At 49.7% G+C, this 8334-nt stretch overlaps 1 protein-coding gene and 1 pseudogene across 1 annotated transcript in view; one reads left to right on the top strand and one right to left on the bottom strand.

Annotated features, from left to right (window-relative positions):
• LOC108799111 (zinc finger protein OZF-like) overlaps positions 1–8334 on the top strand; it is a 24832-nt gene that overhangs the window by 2965 nt on the left and 13533 nt on the right. The window lies entirely within an intron of this gene.
• Positions 3891–6536, bottom strand: LOC108799107 (annotated as a pseudogene).

The raw sequence follows: 8334 nt of genomic DNA on the forward strand, positions 1-8334 counted from the left end.
ACATTTTGCATTTGAACTGTAAGTAATATCTTTCACTTCCTATGACTGATATAAACGTTGCCACCGGGAGGAGGATGTATGTTCCTGTGATTGGAGGGTTCGTTCAGTGCACTCTGTGCCACATGTATGCACCAATGGAGCCGCAGCACCCGGGGGAGCACGCCTGTGACACGTGAGCAGGTCGCCCTCCTGGAAACTCACATTAGAGATCTGGAAGAGCGAATTGCAACACAGAGGAGGCGGGACAACCTGGAGAGGAGTCTGCTGATCACTGAGCAGGCCGGTAATGGGGTGGATGTGGAGGGGTAAGTGAGGATGATCAGGTAGGAAGTTGGGGTACTATGGGGGGGGGAGTGGAGGGGTAAGTGAGGATGATCAGGTAGGAAGTTGGGGCACTGTCGATGGGGGGGGGGCAGGGGCTCCCAGAAAAGGAAGGCCGGCCCTCAATGTCACTGCCGCCCCTAACAGCCGGGAGAGCAGCACATCTAGTCTCCCTGGTGCCAGGGTTCGGCATGTGGTGGACAAATTACTGGCAGGGGCTGGCCATGACCCAGCTGCCTTGGTTCATGTTGGGACCAATGACAGAATACATGGAAGATCCTTTAGAATCATTTAAAAAAAACTAGGTTGTAGCTTGAAGGACCTCCGAGGTAACATTCTCTGGAATACTGCCTGTGCCATGCGCAACGCAGGACAGACAGCGGGAGCTGAGAGAACTAAATGCATGGCTGAGGACCTGGTGTAAGAGGGAAGGATTTGGGTTTCTGGAGCACTCATCATTCTGGAGACCTCATCTGTCTCCATCCTTCCTTGTATTATAAGAGGTCCGGACTCCAGAGAGAGAGACATAATCTGCCCCTATAGGAAGCATTAGTAAGACCTCATCTGTCTCCATCCTTGTATTATAAGATGTATAGACTCCAGAGAGAGAGACATCATCCTGCCCCTATACAAAGCATTAGTAAGACCTCATCTGTCTCCATCCCTCCTTGTATTATAAGAGATATAGACTCGTGAGAGAGAGAGACGTAATCTGCCCCTGTACAAAGCATTAGTAAGACCTCATCTGTCTCCATCCTTCCTTGTGTTATAAGAGGTATAGACTCCAGAGAGAGAGACATCATCCTGCCCCTATACAAAGCATTAGTAAGACCTCATCTGTCTCCATCCCTCCTTGTATTATAAGAGGTATAGACTCCAGAGAGAGAGAGAGAGACGTAATCTGCCCCTGTACAAAGCATTAGTAAGACCTCATCTGTCTCCATCCTTCCTTGTATTATAAGAGGTGTAGACTCCACAGAGAGAGACATAATCCCCCCCTGTACACGGCATTAGTAAGACCTCATCTGTCTCCATCCCTCCTTGTATTATAAGAGGTATAGACTCCAGAGAGAGAGAGACATCATCTGCCCCTATACACGGCATTAGTAAGACCTCATCTGGAATATGCAGTTCAGTTTTGGTCTCCAGTTCACAAAAAGGATGTTATGGAACTGGAGAAAGTGCAGCGAAGGACTAAACTGATAAGAGGCCATGGAGGAGGAGCTCAGCTATGAGGGGTGCGGCACTCTTTGCGTCTGGAGGAAAAGAGGTTTAACCTTTGCCTGCGGAAAGGATTCTTCACAGGTAGAGCAGTGACAATGTGGAACAGACTGGTTCTAGCAAGCTCAGTTACCTCAGACTGTAGAGCCTCTGAAGGAGGTCATATTGTGCGTGGCTGTGTGCCGGCGTTCCATGTCGTGTGCACATGCTCATTTCAAGCCGTGGCACCAAACGGGCAATGTAAGGCTGGGACGTCCTGGCCTCCATGCTGACTGATCTTCATCTGTTTCCTGCTATGAACTTCCTGTATCCTCTGACCGACCTGGCTTGCTTTGACCTTCCAATGGCCGCTATGAATCCCTCGCCCTCGGCTTGTTTCAGACTTCGCTCTGGTCTGCCGTCTTCTACCTTTGCTGCCCACAAAATACCGACCCGACCTGTACCCAGGCTGTTTTGGTACCCCGGCTGCCTGATTGCTGTTGACCCGGCTAGACTAGACCTCACGACGGAAGGCCTGTGTCCCTCACCTGCTTCGTGCTTGGGGGACATCTGGAGTACTGATCCCAGCATTCCTGCGCACCCGTTTTACTCTCGAGGGGTGCTTGGACTGGAGCAGCCCGTCCTCCTCATCTCAGGCTCCCGCTAAGGCACATGACTGAACCCAGCCACATTACTGCCCATCATGTCTTCTCCTCCAGAAGAATGGGAACACGATTGTTGCCAGAAGACCGAAGCCTTCAGTAACGGTCAAGGATGTAACCCTGGAGAACCCAGACCTAGAGTAGTGGGTAGATGGGTCAAGAGGTCAACTTCTCGATCTTCCTCGACCTTTCTGATGCTTTTGACACAGTTGACCACCCGCTCCTCCTCAGAAAACTCTACTCCCTTGGCCTCCAAAACTCTGCTCTCTCGTGGTTCTCCTACCTGTCTCAGCGTCACCTACAACTCCACCTCCTCCTCTTCATGGGAGTCCTCCAAGACTCTGCTCTCTCATGGTTCTCCTATTACCTGTCTCAGCGTCACCTACAACTCCACCTCCTCCTCTTCATGGGAGTCCTCCAAGTCTCTGTTCTTGAGCCCCTTCTATTGTCTATCTACACCTCCTCCTTGGGTCAGCTGATAACCCCACCATGGCTTCCAATACCATCTCTATGCCGATGACACCCAAATCCATCTCTGAAGTCCTCAACTCACCCATCACCAATCTACAACATGGATGACACCCCACTTCCTCAATCTGCCCAAATCCTCCTCTCCCATGTCCCCTCCCCCGAGTTCTCCAACATAACGACCATCCCCCTCACTTCAAGCCAAGGTGACTCCCAGATGCTGGAGGTTCTCCGACTTCCAGATGCTGGAGGAGCCCAATACTCCTTCGCTTACGGCCTTGTTACAGGAAGCTAACATGACAATGCGTGTGGATGAACTCAAGGCCACTTCACACGATCGTTACTCAACCTTTATCGAGGTTTGGAGGACCTGGATGGACTTCTCAGGTTCCTCCCGTCTTAGTCCATACTTTTGTTGAGCCTTTGGCTCGCCTGATGCCTCCAATGGCTCTTCTATGCGTGTGTGAACTATTGTTTCTTTGATTTTGCTATCTGTACTGACTGTGACACTCGCTGCCACACCCAGACAGGAATGTAACAGCCAACAACACGGCGAAATGATGACTCGTTAGGGGCAAGGTCATCTCAACATGATGAGGGCATATGGCCTGGTATGATTCAGGAGGAAGAAGGCCGCACGCTCGCTGCCCTCCCCTTCCTTGCAAGCCAGGCTGCATGCCTTGACCAGGATCTGGTCTGAGGAGCCCCTCTAAAATCCACACCAGACCCTTAACCAGGCTTAGTAAGAAGATGGAGGGGCGGTCCTCTATGTGAGATGTCTTCTGATGCTCTTCTGGTTGAAGGTTGTGATGGAGGAGTTCCGAATGGAATGATGTATGACTCTACAAACCGATTAACTTATCATTGGAGCATACTACAGACCCCCTCCTCCCCCATCCCTGAGATTTATGAGGAGGGGGAGAGTCGGTTCCTTCAACAAGAACATAACACAAAAACAGGACAAACGCAGAGAACCTTCATGTCTGAGTTTTAATGTTATAATACAATCTGAAGACACAATTATTATCAAATCAACTAACAGAACAAAATGTATCATGGAGGACCACCGTATTTTCCACTTGTCTCCAGCAAACATTTCCCAAACTAATTACAGATTGTCATGATTATCATATGCATGAGACTTTTCATGTATTTTAAGATTAAACTTATCTGAAAAACTTTTCCCACACGCTGATCAGGAATACGATTTGTCACCCTTGTGAGATTTTTGGTGCCTATCTAAAACTGATTTTGTGAGAAAACATTTTCCACACTCTGTACAGGAATATGACTTGTCCCCTGTGTGAGATCTCTGATGTATGGAAAGGTAGGACTTCTGAGAAAAACATTTCCCACACTCCAGGCAGGCATACGGCTTTTCCCCCGTGTGAGATCTCTGGTGTACAGAAAGATAGACCTTCTGTGAAAAAGATATTCCACATTCAGGACAAGAATACGGCTTTTCCCCTGTGTGACATCTCTGATGCCTGATGAGAGAATATTTTGATGGGAAACTTTTCCCACACTCAGTACAGGAATATGGCTTCTCCCCTGTGTGACACCTCTGATGTATCGTGAAACAATTTCGATAAGCAAAACTTTTCCCACACTCCGTGCAGGAAAATGGTTTCTCCCCTGTGTGAGATCTCTGATGGACGGAAAGAGAAGACTTCCCGGAAAATGTTTTTCCACACTCAGAACATGAATACGGCTTTTCACCCCTGTGAGATTTTTTGTGTCTATCTAAATTTAGTTTTGTGACAAAACATTTCCCGCATTCAGAGCAGGAATACGGCTTTTGCCCTGTGTGATACTTTTTATGTTTCAAAAGATAAGCCTTCTGTGAAAAACTTTTCCCACACTCAGAGCAAAAATACTGCTTTTCACCCGTGTGAGATTTTTGGTGGCTAACTAAATCTGGTTTTGTGACAAAACATTTCCCACACTCAAGACAAAAATATGGCTTTTCCCCTGTGTGGGATCTCAGATGCACAGAAAGATGACACTTCTCTGAAAAACATTTCCCACATTCAGGACAGGGATACGGCTTTTCCCCTGTGTGAGATCTCTGATGTCTGGAAAGATAGGCCTTCTCTGAAAAACGTTTCCCACACTCTGAGCACGAATATGGCTTTTCACCCTTGTGAGATTTTTGGTGTCTAGCTAAATCTGATTTTACAACAAAACGTTTCTCACACTCAGGGCAGGCATACGGCTTCTCACTTGTGTGAGTTCTCCGATGCCTGGAAAGATAGGACTTATGCGAAAAACTTTTCCCACACTCCGAGCAGAAATATGGCTTCTCCCCGGTGTGAGATTCTTGGTGTCTATCTAAATCTTGTTGTGTGACAAAACATTTCCCACACTCAGGACAGGGATACGGCTTTTCCCCTGTGTGAGACCTTTGATGTGCAGTAAGATGTTGTCGAGAAGCAACACACTTCCCGCAATCAGTGCAGGAAAACGGCTTCTCCCCTGTGTGAGTTCTCAGATGCATGTAAAGAGAGGACTTCTCTGAAAAACACTTCCCACACTCCGAGCAGGAATACGGCTTTACACCCGTGTGAGATTTTTGGTGTCTAGCTAAATGTGATTTTTTGACAAAATTTTTCCCGCACTCAGGGCAGGAATACGACTTCTGACCTCTGTGAAATCCTTCATGGACCATAATGGTTGGAAGGACGGCCCCGCCCCTCCCAGTCTGAGGGTCCACAGGATAAGAGGAAAACGATGGTCCATGCACACTGTGGGGCAGCTGATGGACATTATGGTCTTCTCCTGGACTATACTGTGTGATGTCCTCATCTTCTGGAGACAACGTGAGACGTTCCTCTGAGATCTTCCCGACGTCCCATCCGTGGACTACAAATAGAAAGAGATTATTGGAGGACGTGAGCGGGTTGGTTCACCTCAACCTGAAGAATATATTCTGGTCACCTGTGCTGGTCTCTGTAGGCGTGTCCTCCTCTATGGATGTCCTCATAATTCCGGCCTCCTCCGTATATCGCTGATCATCCCTCACATACGTCTCTTCTACTTCACCCTCAACTTTCATCTTCATCAGATCTTCACCCTAAACCAACAGAACGGAAGTAAATATCTTATAATATCCATCTATGGTCTCCAGGAGTCTCTTTCATGTTCTAGATGCTCCGTCCCACCTGATCATGGTGGGGGATGGTAATGTGACCTCGCCGGAATCCTCCTCACCTCTCCGGTCAGCAGGTAGATGATCTCCAGGGTGAGGTTCAGTATCCTCTCGGTCATGTGACTCCGGTCCTCCTCCATCCTCATTGATGTGGTCATGTGATCTCTGGAGGTCTCTCTGTAGAGGGATAGGGGAGAATGATGATGATTGGACCGGGTGTATAATATCAGGATGGGGATATGAGGGGTTAATAGGTGGGCTGCCGTCAGATAAGGTTTTCTTGTCTTATGAATGGAGATCGGGGTGTTTGAAGCTCCAACAGGCCTCATTGTAGATCCAGAAGATTCAGACTTCACAGGGTCCCCGAACCCCGAGGGGGGTCTGAGATCAGCAATAGTGTCGGTGTGTCTGGTGAGCGGACGGGAAGAGCTTGTTCATAGGGAGGGATTTATAGGGATGAGGTGGATCTCTGGGATTCATGTTCCGGGAGAATCGAGAGGTTTTTTTGGTGAATTTGGAATGTCCTAAATTTGGAAGAACCCATAATGCATTGCTCAGGCTTTGTTCCTGGTCAGCTGATTCACAACAGCCAATAATGTGAAGGAATAGACATCTATATAATAGTGCGAGGGAAAGATAACGAACCTTACCTCCTCTGCTTCCAGTTCCAGCAATGTCTCCTCTCCACTTCCTCCCGACTCACCTCTCGCCTGGAACTTCCTGTTTATAGGTGACATCACTTCCTGTCATAGAGACTTCCTGTCTGTCTTCCATAGAGACTTTCTTTCATTGGTGAGATCACCACCTTGTGGTGCTCAGAGGAACTTCCACCCTCAGATTTCCTTCATAGTGTGAACACGGCCTTTGATATTGTTTCCAAGTGTCCCGGATGCTGGAGGACAGTAGACAAGGTCCAGTGTGAGAGGATTACTGTGGTCTCCTGAGCATGCATATACTGTGGCGCATAGTCCTTTTCATAGGGTCACCACCGGACAAGCATTGGAACACATGTGCGCCTAGCAGCCCCATAGGGGATACTCAATGATTAGGCTGATTCTACACTAGGGTGAGGAAGAAACGCGTTGGACACATCCGGGTCTATGGAGAAGAAGACTGAAGAGCGATCGATATGTGAGAACAGTTCCGAAAAATATCGACGTTTCCATCTGAAGACTTTGGATGACGGATCCCAAGATGGCAGATGATGGGAGTAGAGCGTAGAGTCCCAGATCTGGGGAGAAGTAATGAAGGAAACCTTTCTTAGGAGAAGACATCCAGAGGAGGACTGAACATGGAGAAGACACGGAGATACAGGACAGAGGAATGGATGGATCCCCTCGGTGACACGGGATAGTTCCCGGAGAATCGGGAGGAATGGAAGGATCTTCTTTATGAGATATGTTCCGGAATGTAGATCAGACCCCCCACATTCATAGAGGTGTCATCCCTCCATTGGACCAGGGGGGGCCCATTAGGTCGATCATGATCGCAAGTCGGCTCAAAGTCCTGGGCTCCCTCCAGTTCTAGTGCAGCTGAATGCGTTCTGCAGTTCCCCCACACGACCCGATGGTGGCGCTTCACACGATCTCCGCACCGCCACAGTCCTGTAATCCTCCTGGCTGATAGAAGCAGGAAGTGCCTCCCAGATACAGGAAGCAGAGGAGAGGCTGAGCAGGCTGCATCCGCTCCGTGGTACACCTCACCCAGCACAGCGTACATGGAGTACATCGGGACCACCAAGGTTCTGTGAGCTGTACACAGCCCTGCCTCCATGCAGCTATACCCACCCTACACGCGTTCTGGTGCCCGCGATTGCACTGGAAGGGGGTTGGGGGAAGGGGGGTGGCTGTGGCGCCATTGACTTGAATGCGCCGCCACTCCCGCCCCAGAATGCAAGGAGGAGCCTTACAGTATGCGATCGAGTGCGTTCCAGCAGCTAACCGTGCTGGAACGCACTGGAAGGGGTGTGAACGGGGCCTGAGAGTATTCTCATGTGACCGGCCCTTGTGTGTTTGTTGAACAAGCTGACTGATCCCATAACTGCTGGACAGACAGGAGAGACAGCCGGGAGAAAGAGAGGAGAGAGAGAGAGGAGAGACAGCCGGGAGAAAGAGAGGAGAGACAGCCAGGAGAGAGAGAGGAGAGACAGCCGGGTGAGAGAGAGGAGAGAGACAGCCGGGAGAAAGAGAGGAGAGAGAGAGAGGAGAGACAGCCGGGAGAAAGAGAGGAGAGACAGCCAGGAGAGAGAGAGGAGAGACAGCCGGGTGAGAGAGAGGAGAGAGACAGCCGGGAGAAAGAGAGGAGAGAGAGAGAGGAGAGACAGCCGGGAGAAAGAGAGGAGAGAGAGAGGAGAGACAGCCGGGAGAAAGAGAGGAGAGACAGCCAGGAGAGACAGCCGGGTGAGAGAGAGGAGAGACAGCCAGGAGAGAGAGGAGAGACAGCCAGGAGAGCGAGAGGAGAGACAGCCAGGAGAGCAAGAGGAGAGACAGCCGGGGGAGAGAGAGGAGGGACAGCAAGGAGAGAGAGGGAGGAGAG

This window comes from Nanorana parkeri, unplaced genomic scaffold (genome assembly GCF_000935625.1).
Source record: "Nanorana parkeri isolate BGI_ZX_2015 unplaced genomic scaffold, ASM93562v1 scaffold1634, whole genome shotgun sequence".
Lineage (NCBI taxonomy): Eukaryota > Metazoa > Chordata > Amphibia > Anura > Dicroglossidae > Nanorana > Nanorana parkeri.